At 43.3% G+C, this 17,964-nt stretch overlaps 1 long non-coding RNA gene across 1 annotated transcript; it reads right to left on the minus strand.

Annotated features, from left to right (window-relative positions):
- Positions 1-1,133: 1,133 nt before the first annotated feature.
- Positions 1,134-5,977, minus strand: LOC141575996 (uncharacterized). Its single transcript, XR_012504147.1, has 3 exons — positions 5,634-5,977; positions 4,581-5,065; positions 1,134-3,731 (listed from the first exon to the last, which is right to left on the minus strand). It is a non-coding gene; the product is annotated as an uncharacterized LOC141575996 (long non-coding RNA).
- Positions 5,978-17,964: the final 11,987 nt, after the last annotated feature.

The following is a 17,964-nucleotide window of genomic DNA, read 5'->3' on the forward strand; positions in this document are numbered from 1 at the left end:
TGAAGAAAAAATAAATATTCGAAGCAATTTGAAAAAAAAAACAATTTAAAAAATAAAATAAAAATAAAAAAGACCCAAGAATCTCTAATGATAAAATATTGATAAACTTGACTACCTAAAATTAATAACCTTTTCTCATCAAAATACCTTAAGTCACCCATTGATCATTGTTAGAAACAGATGCGTGGTTAAGACCTGGTTAAAATCTGGGGAATTCATCAAATTATACTGCACTCCAGATTCGCAGACAAGAATGGAGGAAGAAAGGTCCCCTCTCCAGGGACAACCAGGGACTTAACTGGAGGTGGTGACAGGTCAGGGGTCACTGTGCTTGGACTGGGGTGGCTCCGGGGTGGATGGGGGGCTCTCCCCACCCATTCTAGCCACTCAGGCCTGTGTCTGGGGAGCTGGGTGGGAAAGGGGGACGTAAGGATTTCCAGCTGAGAGTTTGCAGCGTTTCCCCTCTTCAACCGGCTGCCCTTCGACCCGCTCCGGCCCCACCTCCCCCCGGGCCGGTCCAAGGGGAACCACCCCTGGAAAGGCCCCTGTCGGAGAAGGGCCCGCATGCTCCCGGCGCAGCCCCTCCAGGAGACCTGACAGTGGTGCACCTCGTCTCCTCCTCGCCCACAGGGGAGACGACGCCACAAACACTGCTTCCAGGTGCTGGGATCTCCAGAATACAGACCAGACACCAAACTGTAAGCAATGTTCTCTTAAAATTATTTTGCTATCTGTCTATGTGGCCATGATTCTCTCTCCTTTTTCAACTTGTGATCAGGCTCAGAGGCAGTTTTCCATCCCGAGTTATTTGAAATGGGTAAGTTAGACTTCATCAAAATGTTAAACTTTCGTGTCAAGGGACCCTATCAAGAAAATGAAGAACAGGGGGAAATATGTGCAAATCACATATCTGAGAAGAGTCTACTACCCTGAACATGTAAAGAACTCTTACAACTCAGTAACAAAGACTATCAGCCCAACTTCAAAATGCGCAAAGTATTTGAACAGGCATTTCTTCAAAGGAGAAATACAAACGGCCCACGAGTGCCTGGAAAAGATGGTCAGTACCATTCGTCACCAGGGAAATGCAAATCAAACTGCGACGAGCTTCCTTCCCACCAGGACGGCAGTAAGAGTAAGTGTCGGTGACAATGTGGAGAAATGGGAACCCCTTGCTGGTGAGAATATAATAAAGTGGTGCAGCTGCTCTGGAAAGTGCAGGTCCTCAAAAATTTAGACACAGAATTACCATAAGACCCAGCAGTTCCTTCCTGGCTTGTACACCCAGGAGACGTGAAAACTTACACTCATACAAAAACCTGTACACAAAGGTTTGCAGCCGCATCAGTCACAATACCAAAAAAATGGGTCAACAACCCAAATACCCGTCAGCTGAAGCGTGGATAAATAAGAAGTGGTATACTCTTATTTATTACTGAATGAGTATTATTCAGCCACAAAAAGGAATGAAATTCTGACGCGTGCTACATACCACATGGATGAACCCTGAAAACATTACGTGAAGTGAATGGAGCCGGTCACACATGAAAACAAAGCCTGCAATTCTGTTTATGGGAAATGTGCAGAATGTAAAAACCAGTTTGCACAACCAAACCCAAAGGAGCCCTGGATAGAGACATTTTAGACACTGAGGTCAGGGTTATGTTTGGAAGGTGGTTTTGGTCTGAGAGTTTTGCAGACCCCTCCCTTCACCGCAGCCGGGCGGCCTGCAGGCTGTGGGTATGCCCAGGGAAGATGCCCTCAGTCTCCTTCCTTCCAGAAAAAGAGCAGCTGGCCTTCACCATCCCTCAGCGCTGGGAGGTTCCTATCCCTTGGCTCCCAGGGAGCATCTAGAACACTGTCAACACTCTGACCAGAGAACTGAGGTGTCCCTTGGGCATCGCTGCTGCACGTGAAGGAAATACACTCACCCCCAAAACATAACTAGGGGCTGGATTCAATAGCAAACCTTTCTCTTAAACAAATTCCTCCTTTGCCTGAAGTCTTCAGAGGCAGGTCCTCCCCAGGGAGCACTCAGTAAGGAACTCCACACCATGCGGGCAGCCCAGGACCAGGTGCTCCAGCCCACAGGGGCCCCGACAGCCAGGGACGCTAGGCAGCATCTCCACGACCCTTCCCCAGAGGGTCATGAGAGCTGGGGGGGGGGACGGGACGAGCACAGCGCCTCATCACCAGCCGGGCTCTGCACCAGGCCTCGTCTTGGGGGAACCTGGGGGAAGAAGGGGGACCTGCCCTTGGCTGAAGCCCAGCCTGACAGCCTCGCCAGTGGACCGGGAAGGAGCAGAGGAGCAGCGGTTTGAGGCCGCTTCTTGGGGCCCATGGTGGGCCAGCTGTGGGGGGTCTGGGGATGGAACACAGCACGTGGAAGGCTCGGGAAGCCGGGAAGGGGGCAGGGGGAGACAAAGCAGGGGCCGACGGAGGACACGGTCATGACCTTCCACACTTTCAGTGTGAGAGGTTCACCCATGTGACCTTTAGAGCCTGGTCCAACTCCAACCATCGATCCTACCGGGGCCCTAAGGCAAGAGGCCTGGGAACTGCTGTCTCCAGGCCCTTGGTGCCACCATCTGTCCTCGTCCACATTTCAGAAACGGCCCCACGGCATCCCCGTTGGAATGGTGCCCAGCCAGCTTGACCTCCACCGCTTACTTGCCGTCTCTCCACACTGGGGCCTCCCGCCCTCCTTTGTGGCCCCATTCTGGCCTCCAGCCAGGGCCCTGCAGTGGGAAGAGGGTATCTCGTCCAGCTCTGCAGTCCATGCATATCTGGCATCCACTCCTGGTGAGTGGACATCCTCCTGTCTGGGACTCCCAGGCTCCACCCAGGGTGACGAGTCTGGCTTTGGCCCTACTCTGATCTCTGTCGAGGAACGCTGGCCATGCCTGGCTTGGTGGCCGTGCCCGGACGTCCACTCACTCCTCTCCTGATGGCACCCCAATCATCCCTCTGCTGAGTGTCCCCTCCTCCAGCCACCCTGGCAACTGGAATGCAGCCTGCTCCGCACTGCCCTGCTGTCACCGCCTCTGGTGCGGCTCACCGGCCAGACTCCGAACCGGTTCTGAACGTAGAGCCAACATACATAGGGGAGGTGGAAGACAGGTGAGTAAAGAAAACGCAAAGGTTTTGACCTGAGAAATGGGAAGGAAGGACTTGCCCTCAACCGAGATGGGCAAGGCTGTGACAGCACACCTGTGGCTGCTGGGGGAGGCTTGGGTGCGCCCGGTTACAGACACCCACCGGCCACCCGGGCGTGGAGACTGTGGGGCCACTGGCCCCCCTGCATTGAGGGGAGTGGCCTGGGCTGGGCATTGTTACTTTGAATGCTGTTGGCACGTGGATGGCATTGAAGCCTTCGCACTCGATGAGGTCACTGAGGAGCTGACGTAGACGCGAAAAAAAGTCCAAGACACTCGTATGTTAAGAGACTGGGGAGAAGAGGAAGAATCCAGCAGGCGCCTCCCAGCAGATGATCAGTAAGCGTGGCCATGGAGTCCCTCCTCCTTGGGAGTTTCTGTCCCGCGTGTCCTGGCCCCATGTGCAGACTCTCACCACCAGCACAGGGCTTCTCAAGGAGCTCCCCCCGCAGCCCTGGCCTTGCTCCATGTCTCCCCCACTTCCTCCAGGGACATGCGGGCCTGCTGGTGCACAGCCGCACGAAGCTTCTTCAGCTGGTAAATGGTGATTCTTTGCAGACCATTTCTCAAATTCCTCTTAAGGAAAAATCAGAAAATTTTGTGTTTAGTTGATTTTTATACCAAAGTGTAATCGCCTCATTGAAATATAAAATATATAAAAGCCTACAAAAATTGTAAGTCCACCCATTTTAAAAATGTGTAACTGACGCAACATGGTAAGCCGACCACACGTCAATAAAAAAGAACGACAACAAAAAAAAGAATGTATAAAGGGAACTGTATTAGTTTTCTAGGACTGCCCGTAACAAGGTACCATAATTTAGTGGCTTGAAGCCACAGAACGCAGCCTCTCACAGCTCTGGAGGCTGGAAGTCCAGAACCGAGTGTCAGCAGGACCCCACTCCTGCCTAAGGCTCCAGGAGGCTTCCTTGCCTCTTCCTGGCCCCTGCTGGCTGTTTCTGACGTGCACTCACTGTCTCCACCCATCTCCACATGGCCGTCTCTCCTCCATGTGTGTGTCCAAATTTCCCTTTTCTTATAAGGACCCCATCACTGCATTAGGGCCACACTGACCCAGGATGACCTCATCTTAACTTGACTACAATGGCAAAAGGTCCTGTTTCCAAACAGAGTCACACTCACGGGTCCTGGGTGGACACGATTCTAGAGGGGACCCTCTCCACCGCAGTGCAGTAATTAAGAGAGGCCAACACCAACACCTCACTAAGACAGGACAGTGGCGATTCACATGGAAATGAACACACACACACCCCTGCAAGACAAAGCAGGTCTGAAGTAAACCCTTCGGGCAAAAAAGGACTCACCCTAGCCCTGAGCTCACGTCACCCTGCTGTCTCCCCTGTGTTCAGAAACCGCAGCGCTGGCCCTGAGGCCCCGAGCTTCCTGGGTGGGCCCTGCACTCACCCCGAGGCTCTCATGCCGGGACGGATGGTCTGGCTGTGGCAGAGACGCACTGTTACTGCCTGGTCCTTCCCTTCCTTTACCTCCGCTTCCCAGAGAATCCCGAGGCATCGCTTCTAGGACTTCCACTTGGTCTCAGCGCATCTGAGTCAAATCAGCTGGGATTTAAATTACCAGGTCAGAAGTGAGCCTGATTTTCCACAGCGAGGCTGGCTTCCTGAAGGTGCAGCTCCAAGGGCGTGCAAACTGGCCCCTTCATGTGGACAGACACCCGTGTGGAAGAGGGCAGAGGTGGTGGGGGTGAGGCTGCGATGCCTGTTCCTCAGCCTGAGTGCCTCTCCCTGCTTCATGGAGCGGTGCCCAGGTGGCCCCACTGGATGGAGCACATGGTGTGCAGGTGGACAGGGCGTGGCCCTCCTGGTCCTTCTCTACCGCGTATTTGCAGGTCACCATTCAACCAGAGGGCTGGAGGGCCGCATCTTCCTCAGCTGCCAACAGGGGGAGACGGTTATTTTAAAACGTGCAGTCTAAACAAGGATCTCAGAAATTTCCTCTGTGCACAGCACCGATCTGAACTGAGTCACCTCAGCATTATATAAACTAAATCGCTAACACAGCTTTCTTTCCCCTCTCTTCCCAGCATCCCGCGTTTCCTGAGAGACCTGCTGCTGCTGCACCCCCGATCTCCTGGGTCAGCCTGTCAGGTGCAGTTCACGCCAGAGCAGCCGATTTCTGCTAAAAGTGGGTCCCTGCCTACCCTGCCCATCCTTTCTTCCCCAGAAGACAAACTACCAAAGCCCAGCCACTTGCAGAAGTGCAGTGCTCGGCATGGAGCACCGCACGCTGTGCCGGGGACTCCTGCACAGGGCGGGTGACCAAAGTCACAGAGCCTTCCCATCTTTTTCCTGCAGCACCAAAGTTCTTTCAGGGAGCAGATCAATCTGGCCACACGGGATAAAATTAGCAACCCACGAACTTCACCCCCGATTTTTATCCTGAAGAGTCAGGAAATACTATTCTTTACGTATGAAGTGAAGTGATTTCCTCCTAACTTACCGGCTAAACTATGTAAGTGGACTATGAGGTCCCCTGTTTTGACTGGGTTTTAAATTCAGGCTCTACATTTTCTGGCGATGACTCCTGGGAAAAGCTCCATATTTCGTTTCCTCATCCGTGAAAATAGAGGAACGTTTCCCATTTAACAGGATTGTCTGAAGATGAACAAATACCAAATACCACGTGGAAGCACCTCCAGTCTGCATTCAAAAAAGGTTTAAAGGGTCACAGATTTGACAGCACTGTAGCATCTACAGTAAGAAAGCGGAACACTTTCAAGGTAGTAAGTTATAAAGTAAAACATTTATGCTAAACACCAGAAACTGATACATTGTAACTGACTGCACTTCAATTAAAATAATAATAAAGAAAGACACAACGACCCCCCGAGTGTCTACTCGTTTGTTAGTATTAAAGGAAACTGTCAGGAAACACTGGACGAGACCCCAGACGAAACCTGCACCCACAGCAGCCCTGGAAACACCTGGTTTCAAAGGAAAAGGGCCAAGCGGACACTGCCTGGCTGTGCAACAGACGTTAACCTCCTCAGTATTCGCAACCATCTCTTCTAAACTCCTGACAGCTTCGGCCACATTCCTGCTTTCCGGAGTAAGCGCTGAGCGCCCTGCCCTCCCCGCCGGGGCTCCGACCCCTTCGCCCGCACCAGCGGCTGCCGCGCGCGGGCCGGGCCGCGTTCTGGGCCGAGAGTCCCCGCCTGACCCGGCCCGACAGCTCAGCCTCCCGGCGTCTCTGCAGCGTGTCCGCTCCGCTCCAATCCTCTCGCGAGGGGACGTCAGGGGGCGCTCCAGCCTCTTCCTGTTTCCTTTCAGGTGAAAAGGGGAAAGATGGGGCAAAACTCGTCAGTCACAGCTGCCAGCCTCAGCACAAGCTTTTTGTCCATTTTCCATTATATTTTCTTGACAATTAGTAAGATAAGACTTAATTGAACATTTATACATAAATATTTAAGAAAAAAATTAATTTGGAAAAACTTTATCAACAATTCATCAAAACAAAGGTCTGCTTTTGACAGTGGACACATAATATTACTTAGTTTGCCATCATTTCCTCTCTGGGAATAAAGGGAAAATGCAAAGTATGGCACAGAAGTCATTAAAAAACCCAGCAGATTTTTTAAAACACTTAAGAGACATGAGTTAGAAAAAGCACAAACAAACCAACTGAAAAAACCATTTTTGCAGCAATAAGAGAAATCTGAACATGGACCACGTATTAGATGATATTAAGTAATTACTGTTTATTTAAGTGTAACAATGTCACTGTGGTTATGGTTTTTGTTTAAAGGCCTTTTTAAAAATATCCCAGCTTAAAAAAAATGTACGGGGGCTGTTGACACATTCAGTAAACAGAGTTAACAGACCTTCATGTGTATGTAAGTGGCCCGCGGCGTGAGTCACTACACGGATAAGAACCGTGAAAGGTACTCAGGCCACGCACTGCTAAGGACGCCTGTGACGCGGAGCCAGAACCCGGCGTGGGCACGCGGGTGGGAGGGTGGAGGGCAGGCAGGTACCCCAGGCGCCCCTACAACCCAGAGAGGCGAAGGGAAGGCAGCGGAGGCAGGGTGAGCCTGCCCCAGGGCTGACGGACTGTGAAAACAGAAGCCAGACAGCCTCAGAACCACTCTTCCTGAGCCAGACGCAGGCCGGAGGCGCTCTCGTCCCTCGTTTCCGGGGCGCAGCAGGGGACCCCCAGGAACTCTTGATGGAATGAAACCCTCGCTATTCAAATTGCTCGCATCCAAGGTACCCCAATCCATAAAAACAGAACATTCTTCCTGCTGAACCCCCTTTCGGGCACTCGAGAACAGTAATCTAGACATTTTTCACGCAGGATTAGGCAGGCGCGCAGCGAGTCAAAACGCCCAGGCACAAACACAAAACGGCTGCGTCTGTGCCTGACGCCTCACGAGCGCTTACACGTGGTGCTTCGTGTGATACTCCAGCCACATGGGAACGGCGTTCTCCTTCTTTCTTTCTTTTTTTATTTGACAAGCAGCAATATCATGTTTGTCATTTTAATGTAGATACAATTATTAGGCTATCTGTCATATTAGAATATTTAAGTTTTTATCGTATGTCCTTTAAGATACATTAAAAAAAAAAAAAACACATCAACTGCAAACGTGAAGGCGAGAAAAAGCATGGTACCCAACCAAATTTCCACGTTTCAGCAATACTTCACTCTTTCTTTTTTTAATAAAGTTTTAAGAAATGTCATAATGACATGAGCTTGAAATATCTGTAGACATTTTCTCTGAAGCTTGGGACGTGGCACTGGTGATGTTGTAAACAGCAGAAAAACAGGGGCTGCCAAATGACCAAATTACGGAGGCACAGGCCTGCTCTCTCCCCCGGGGACGCCCGGAGGGCGACGCGACGAGACCGCACACGGCGCCGGCGGTGCGGACGTCACGCCACGTAGCTGTACTCGTCCGCCGACGCCTGGCTGCGCTCCACGTACTGCTTGTCTATCAGGACCTCGATGCACTTCTTGATCATGCTGATGCTTGGGTTAAACCTGGCCCTAGACTGGCTGATCACCTGTGGGAGGGAGACACGCCCGTTACACTGCTGTCCTCGCGGGGGCGCCGAGCAGTCAGCTCGCTTTGGGTGTAATGACCGAAAACAACTTAATGCAAACTAACATTTATGAGCTGAAGGAATTAAAATGCAGAACACAGATACAGCAAAATCAAGTAATACTGATATGTAACTAAACTACAAACCAACCTATCTAAACACTCACACACCCGCAAGCTTCCTTTGGCCCCTCCTCGACTTCCATCTCCCGACGGAAGTAACACTTGCTCAAGAAAGCGTCCCTAGCGTCCTCAGGGCAAGACTCCTACATACGATCTTAGGTCCCTACACCTTTTCTTCACTGCATGTTAATGCAATTTTACATTTACTTGTGTATTATCTCAATAATGCATTTCTTTCCTGTTGGACTGTGAACTCCAGAAGGGTAGCAGCCCCATCCTGAGCTGCTCTGCACCCCAACTCCAGCTCCATCCTGAGCCGCTCTGCACCCCAACTCCATCCTGAGCTGCTCTGCACCCCTACTCTAGCCCCATCCTGAGCCACATATTGGGCACCTCAGCTCCTAGAACCCAACACTAAAATGACGAGTCCCCGTAGCTGCTTGGAAAACCAATGGGACTTAACAGAGGGTTGTAAAAAAACAAGACTCCACTCCCGATGAATGTGAGCACACACTTGGTAACTCCCCAGAACAAGGCAGAAGAGAAGGCTGAGAAACCTATACTTTGAAAACTATAAAATACTGATGAAGGAAAATGAAAATGATACAAAGAAATAGAAAGATATCCTTTGTTCCTGGATTGGGGTAATTAATATTGTTAAAATGCCCATATGTCCAAAGCATTCTTACAGACTGTATGTAACCCCTATAAAAATACCCATAACAATTTTCACTGAATTAGAACAAACAATTTTAAAATTTGTATAAAACCACAGAAGACCCTGAATAGCCAAAGCAATCTTGAGAAAAAAGGACAATGCTGGAGGTAGCATGTGCCCCAGCTTCAGATTAAAGCTGCAGTAATCAGAACAGTATGGTACAGGCACAAAAACAGCCACATATCTCAGTGGAATAGGGTAGAGAGCCCAGAAATTAATCGATGCAGTTACGGTCAATTAGTCTAGGGCACAGGAGGCAAGAACACACAATGGAGAAAAGATAGTCTCTCCATTAAGTGGTGATGGGGAGATGGACAGCTACATGTACAAGAATGAAATTAGGACATTTTCTCATAACACATTAAAACATAAACTCAAAATGGATTACAGACCTGAATGTAAGACTGGAAACCATAAAACTCCTAAAAGAAAACATAGGCAGAACACTCTCTGACATAAACTGTAGCAATATTTTTTTGGATCTGTCTCCTAAGGCAAAGGAAACAAAGGAAAAACATTAACAAATGGGATCTAACTAAACTTAAAAGCTTTGCACTGCAAAGAAAACTATCAACAAAATGAAAAAAACAACCTACTAAATGGGAGAAAATATTTGCAAATGATACATCTGATAAGGGGTTACTATCCAAAATGTATAAAGAGCTGATAAAACTCAACATCTAAATAACAGACAACCAGATTAAAAAATGGGCAGAAGACCTGAATATTTTTCCAAGGAAGACATACAGATGGCCAATAGGCACATGAAAAGATGCTCAGCATTGCTAATGATTAGAGAAATGCCAATCAAAACCACAATGAGCTTATCACCTCACATCTATTGACCACAAATAACAAAATGTTGGAAGGATGTGGAGAAAAGGGGAAAATTCCTACCTGGCACGCTGTTGATGGGAATGTAATTTGGTGCAGCCACTATGGAAAACAGGATTTGGTTTTCCTTGAAAAACTAAAAGTAGAAATACCATATGATCTGGCAACTCCATTCTCAGATACAAAGGAAATAAAACACTAATTTGGAAAGATACATGCATCCCAGTGTTCATAGCACCATTATTTACAATGGCCCAGTTATGGAAGCAACCTAACTGTCCATCAACAGATGACTGGATAGAGAAGATCTGGTATATACAGAGATAAACACACACATACACACATATATACAAACATATACACACACAATAAAAAGTTTTGCCATTTGCAACAACAGAGATCAACCTAGAGGGTATATGTTTAGTGAAATAAGTCAAAGACAAATACCGTATGCTATCACTTATATGTGGATCTAAAAAATGAAACAAACTAGTGAACACAGCAAAACAGAAACAGACTCACAGATACAGAGAACAAGCCAGTAGTTACTGGTGGGGAGAATGAAAGGGGGGGAGGCAGGTACAAATTACTCTGTATATAGAACTAAGCTACAAGGGTACATTATACAGCACAGGGAATATAGCCGATATTTTACAATAATTCTAGATCACATAAAATCTAGAAAAAATACTGAATCACTATGTTGTACACCTGAAATTAATTATAAATCAACAGATGTCAAAAAAGGAAGATGTGGTTATACACAATAAAATATTACTCAGATATTTGTGACAACCTGAATGGACCTAGAGGGTATTATGCTAAATGAAATAAATCAAACAGAGAAAGATAAATATCATATGATTTCACTTATATATGGAATCTAAAATCAGAACAAACATAACAAAAAAGAAACAGACTGATAGATACAGAGAACAAACTGGTGTCTGGCAGAGGGGTAAGCGCTGAGGGGATGAGAGAAGAAAAAGGTGAAGGGGATTAAGAGGTACAGTCTTCCCAGATATAAAATAAATAAGTCATTGTGATGTTACACTACAGCACAGGGAATGCGGTCAATAACACTGTAATAAATGGTGACAGATGGTAACTAGACTTACCATGTGGTAATTCCGTTACACATAAAAACATCAAATCGCTATTTTGTACACCTGAAACTAATAATAGTATTGTAAGTCAACTATACTTCAACTGAAAAACAAAACAAACTGAGAATCTACCAGAGATGCAACTACACATTTGTCTCTTACTCACAGTATGTGCACTGGACAGTGAGTAAAACTCTACATGACCACCACACTCACAGTCTTCCTCTGTATAAAGCAGTCAATGGGTAATTCTTTTTGCTAAGTCACAATGCACTGCGCTGCCTGATGGCTGATGGGGCCAAACTAAGGAGACGTCCAGGCTAAACATGAAGAAAACTAGTAGCCCATGAAGTGACCTAACAGAAGAAGGGGGATCAGATGAGATTTACAATTCTGGTAAAGTGAGGAGGCTAACAAATCCTCTTTCCAAGAATAAACTATAAATTTGGACACACTTGCTACAAGGAAAAAAACAAGTATTTCAGCACTGTGGAAATCAAAGAAAGGCAATCCAACAGCCTGCAAAGGATTTACGCCTAAAAAACTGTTGAACTTTGGGCAAGAAGAGTTAGAGTCTGCGATGTTCTTGTATGAGGCCACACTGACCTCCCCCAGGGCTTGCTCATTGTGGAGGCTGTGCCAGGAAAAGGCAGGTCACAAGGACTGGAGGCACTGGTGGCATGGTCAAAAAGAGGTCACTTGACTTGCAGTGGTGAACAACCAACAGACCCAGAAGTGGGTTCAGTGGAATGATGATCTCAGCCATGGCTGAACAGGGAGGGCCAACAACTCTGCTAGCCTGAGACTGTGGATGTGACTGGGGCAAGCACACTCCTGACTGTAGTGGCACACAAGCACAGTGAACGCAGAAGAACGGAGTTACCTGGATACTCGCAAACAACCCCAAGACCGTGCATTTGTCTAGAAGACATGTGCAAGGGCTCAGAGGGGAGTAAAAGTGTGTCAGGTATGAAAATGAACAGAGCAGTGAAGGCACAATCCTATGCATACAGACATCTATTCATAGAGGACAAAAGCTTTATTTGAGAACTAACTCTGTTCGATTTGGGGATTTTGGCTGACCACTAAGATAAGAAAACATGGTGATACCTAAAAAGCCAGGGTTAAAAATAAAACCAAGAATAATAAGAACAAAAGAAAACTGAGCTGAGACATCAGTGGTCACATAGTTGGGGAGAAACAGATTTAGCCCAAGGAAATTACTTTACAAAAAGCATACAAACATAGAAGAACAACAACCTTCAGGGGAAAAAGAATACACACATAAACACACACACACACAGCTAAAATCCTCAAAATCTTAGACAAATACTGAAATAGGAAAGTGTGCCCTATTCCTGGGGAAAAAATGCAGTCAATAAAAACTGTCACTAAGTGTCAGCAGATGTGGCATGAAGTGCTACAAAAGATGGCATTTTTTATAAGGAAAAACATAAGGAAACATACAGAAAAACATAAAGAAAAATATTTTTTAAAATTCAAGAAAAGTATGGTAACATGAATCAATAATCTCATAAGGAGAAAGAAAATTTAAAAAAGAACCAAGTCAAAATTTAAAGTGGACAAGTAAAATGATTGAAATTTAGTAGAGAAGCTCAATAGCATATTCATGATGGCAGAAGTGAAAAAAATCAATGAACCTAAAAACAGATCAACAGAAATTATCTAACTTGACTAGGGGGAAAAACCAAAAGGAGACCAGTAAAAACAAATCATCCCCAGCTGCCTACGGGAGGGAGAAAGGTGCCCATGCTGAAGAAATGTACTTGGAGACCATATCTAAGCCCACTCAAGTAACATCCAACACCCCCCATTATATACAAACAAAAAGGATGGCTAATGTGGTTAGGATCTTCAGGATCTAGAAAAACAGGCAGGGAGGGAACTTCGGGTCATCGAGGTAGCCAGGGAGGGCAGTCAGGCCAAGAGTTGTCCAGAGCCCAGAGACAGTGGTCTCCCCAGGGTCCAGGTGCTACTCTCACTCCATCTGCCATGAAAAGGTCTGTACCACAAGCCCTTCCTTGTTGGCACAGCAGAGGAGCAGCATCAGCCATCCAACAAGCCCACGCGAAGAGCCTACCGGCAAGGATGGCATCTAGGAAGACAAAGGCGTCATGTCCTTTAATCAAAGCCTAAATAAGCTCTTAGAATTGGGCATAAGTCAGATATCCAAAGACAGCATTCCTTAGAAGCTAGAGCTCCAAGCCTTTAAATCCCCCACTGGCCTGTGGCATTTACTGTAGTGCCCCACCCCACCCCACCAACCCCACTTACAGGGTAGGATAAATACACTTTCTATACCTGTGTGTTCTGCTGACAGGTGAACAAAACTCCAAGATTGGAACAATAGGTGTGTTAATACCACATATTGTCCTTAGAAGTCTTGTGGCATTAACGGAAGGGACAAACTCAGTCGTGCACATGAAGGTACCCTCCCAGGGCCTCCTCTAATCAGCCTGTAGGAGAGCCAGCCCAGGGTCTCTGTACTCCACAACATGCCCCAGAGTGGGGCTCACCTTTGCACCTCCCTCTGCCTGCACAGCATGCTCATCTTTAACCTTTTCTGTAACTCAGAGACATCCCTGGGACTTTCACACAGCTCCTGTCAAAACTGCAAGCCAGTAACTATAAACTTCATTTTGACATCTTGCTTTTTGGGAATAATTACCCTGTACCTGAAATGTTAGCCTGCTTAGTGCTTGTTCAAAAAAGATGATAATAAAGTCGATGTTGCACATTCCTCAAAGTAAAAAGCAAACAAAAAAATTCATCCTGAAAAACAAGAAAAATATACTGAAGAAAAACTGACAGTTTCAGAGACCTGAGGAACATCAAGTGTATGAATGTAAATGTAATAGAAGACTCAAACTCAGAAAAGAGAAGGGAGAAAAGAGCAGAAAAATATTTGAAAAAATGGCTGAAAAATCCCCAAACTGATAAATAACATTAGTACATAATCCAAGCACCTCCACCCAAGCCCAAACAGGATGGATATTGAGACACAAATATCTAGATACATTACAGTCCAATTGTTGAAAACTAAAGAACAAGAAAAGTCCTTAAAAGGAACAAAAGAAAAATGACTCATTACATATAGTGAAAAATCAATATGCTTAAAAGCGATTTTATGTGAAACAATGGGTTCAGAAGGCAGTGCAAAATCACATTCAAATACATGAAAGGAAGTAATAAGCTGTTAACAAAGAACTCTACATCGAGAAAAACTATGTAACAAACATTAAGGGGAAATAAGAACATTCTTTGATTAATAAGGGCTGAGCGAATCCACTGCTAGCAAAGCTGTCTTATGAGTAATAATACTAAAGTCAGTTCTTCAGGTGTTAATTCAAACCCACAGGAAGAAATGAAGGCAATGGATACGACATACAAGTGGGTTAATACGGAAGAGTCTATGGACATATTATTATTCTCATTTTTCCTTTTATGTACTTTAAAAGGCAGTATACTATATAGAGCAATGAATATAACAGTGTATTGCTGGGTTATGATACGTGGAGATGTACATACATGTGAATAGAAAGGAACAGAGGATAGAACTATGTCAAAATAAATTTTCTGTAAATTACCAGAATTAAGTTAAAATATATCTGAGATAGAACGTGATAAATTCAGATGCATAATATAATCTTTTAGAGCCACCATTAAGTAATAAATAGTAAAAAGAACAACAGAGAAAATGAAATGATATGCTAAAATACACATTTAAAACAAAGATGATAAAAGAGAAACAGAGGAACAAAAAATAAGAAACAAATAACACAGCAAATGACCGATTTAGTTAAACTATATCAACATTACATGAAACGTAGATGGTCTAAACACTCCATTTACAAATAAGGGACTGTTAGACTGAAAAACTATACCCATAAAAAGTATATGGAGTAGCTATAAAAAATAACAAATAAAATAGATTTAAGAAATTATGTACTACATATGCATGACTGGGACATTGTGTTCAATACCTGAAATTGACACATTATAACTGCCTATACTTCAAAAACACAAATAAATAAGTAAGAAACCATGTATACAGACAAAAACGGAAGTTTTATAATGATAACAGGGTTAATATTTTAGGAAGCCTTAACAGAGACACATACATATGTATATAACAACAGAGTTTCAAATGTAGGAAGCAAAAATTGATAGAATTTAAAGAAAAAATGGATGACTGAATACAAATACTTGAATATTTCAATACTCTACTTTCAATAAGTGATAGAATAACTAGCAAACTCAGTAAGACTATATAAGAATTGAAGAACAGTATCAACCCACTCAACCTGACATGTGCAGAGCATCATTCAAGTACATACGGAACATTCTCCCAAATAGACCACATGCTAGGACACCAAGTAATTCTTAATGTATTTAAAAGGATTAAAATCATAACAATGTATGTTTCAGACAACAATGGATTTAGATTAAAAAATCAAAAAATAAATCTAAAATTTTCAGATATTTGGAAATTAAACAATACACTTCTAAGTAACCCAGGGGTCAAGAAAGAAATCACAAGAAAATTATAAAATACTGTGCAGTAAATGAAAATAAAAACATCAAAAATTTTGGGAAGCAGTTAAAACAGTGCTTAAATGGAAGTTTATATTATTAAATGCCTATTATGATACAAGAATAAATTTCTCAAATCAATTTCCTAAGTTTTCCCCTTAAGAAACTAGAAAAAATTAGTTGAAACTAAAACAAAATAAGTTTAGAGCACAAATCAATGAAACAGAAAACTGAAAAACAATAGGAAAAATAAATAAATAAAACGAAACGTTGATTCTCTGAATAGATAGCAACCTGATACCACTTTAGTTAGGCTAACCTCAAAAAAGAAAGAAGCCACAAATAAACAAAAGCAGGAATTAAGGAATATTACTATTAACTCTAAATAAATTTAAAAGATTAGGCCATATTATGAACAACTCTATTATATCACCCAAAATCAGACAATTTAGACTCATGGACAACTTTCTAGGATCACACAATTTATTAAAACTGACTAAAAAATAGAAAATTTGAACAGATCTATAACAAAGAAATTGAATTATGACTTTAAAAACTTTCTACTAAAAAAAAGTCCACCAATTCTGCAGGACATCACTGGTGAATTCCATCAAACATTTAAAGAAATAATGCCAACCCTCCACAAACTCTTTCAAAAACAGAGGAGGAGAAAAGACTTCCCGACTCATTCCATGAGGCCAGCATTACCTGATAGGAAAACCAAAGACACTGCCAGAAAAACGTGGACTAAAATCCCTCAAGAACATAGATTAAAAAGATAAAAAAGCAAACTATGTTCAGCATCAATAAAGAGAGGATACATTACAACCAATCAGCATATATATACACCAAAACACAAGATTAGTTTAGCAATTATTTAGGTAAAATTGATTAATTACTGACTGCATTAATAGCATAAAGTAGGGAGAAAACAAACATGATCATCTCAGCAGATTCATCTGAACACTGATAAACCCGAAAGACCTCATGGTAAAAAGTCTCCATAAACTAAGAATAAAGTGGATCTTCCTCAACCTGATGAAGGGCCTCTATAAAAACTCCACAGCTACTATCATACTTAACGGTGAAAGTCTAAATCTTACTTTCAGATGGAAATGGATTCAAAAAATGTCAACCTCATATAAAATATCCATGATAAAACAGGAAAAGAAAAAACAAGACTGTAAACTTTGTCAGGCATTATTATCCTAACTGTATAATGAATATAATCATTTTACACAATAAATATTCTTTATGTATATATCACACAAAATTGAAAAATTAAACATTGGGAAGAAATTTTTAAAAATCAAAATGTTCAAAGTGGTTATCATTGAGTGATTTTTATTTTCTACTCTGTATGTTTCCTGCTTTTCAAATTTCCTTTAACGAGGGCATTATGCTAAGTTAGATAAGTCAGAGAAAGACAAATGCCATATATATCACTTGTGTGGAGAATCTAAAAACATAAAACGCAGAGAAGTACAAGAATGGCAGTTATCAGGGGCTGGGGGTAGGGGAAATGGAGAGAGATTGTTAAAGGGTTCGAACTTGCAACTAGAAGATGAGTGAGACTTGAAGATCTGAAGCACAGCATAGTGATTACCGTCAACTACACTATATTATGTACTTCAAAGTTGCTAAGAAATTAGATCTTACATGTTCTCATCACAGAAAAGAAATGATAATTACATGACCTGATAGAAATATAGCTAACACCACAGTGATAATCATATTGCAATACATAAACATATCAAATCAGTATGTTGTATACTTTAAACTTGTACAATTTTACATGTCAATTATTTCTCAATTTAAAAAATTCCCTTTAATGAGAATGTGTTACTAGCTATCATTTAAAAACCACATGTTTAAGATTTTATGCCAATGTAAATTATATAGTTTATTTTTAAAAGATGAGCAGGAAAAATATAATGGTGTTATTAGATCTGCCATATTAATAGTTGTTTTTAAAATAAGTGTGTGTTAGGGGGGTGAAAATGTGTAACTGATTAACAGGAAATAAAGCAGGGTTCCTTGTCCAGCCTAAGCCACACAACCTAAACAAATGACTGAGTAGGATAGGAGTGGCTACTGCAAAGAGAATAATACCTATCGCAGTTATATATTACATGCTTTTAGGCAGTTCAATAGCTTAATTTCATTCGTAAGACATACATGATGGCATCCAAGAGATTTATTTAATAACAACAACATTAAGAACAAATCTGAAACTCTCTTCTGAACTTTCTCTTTTCCCCAGGGAATCTCATTTTCATACGGTTTAAGAATTAAAATCAAAGACACTGAGTAAAACTGGGGGAAAAAACATCTATTGCAATACTACATCACCATCTTTCAGAACAAGGAAAAATTATGATCATCAAACTATGT

The sequence above is a fragment of the Camelus bactrianus genome, chromosome 35 (genome assembly GCF_048773025.1).
Source record: "Camelus bactrianus isolate YW-2024 breed Bactrian camel chromosome 35, ASM4877302v1, whole genome shotgun sequence".
In the NCBI taxonomy this organism is placed as follows: Eukaryota; Metazoa; Chordata; class Mammalia; order Artiodactyla; family Camelidae; genus Camelus; species Camelus bactrianus.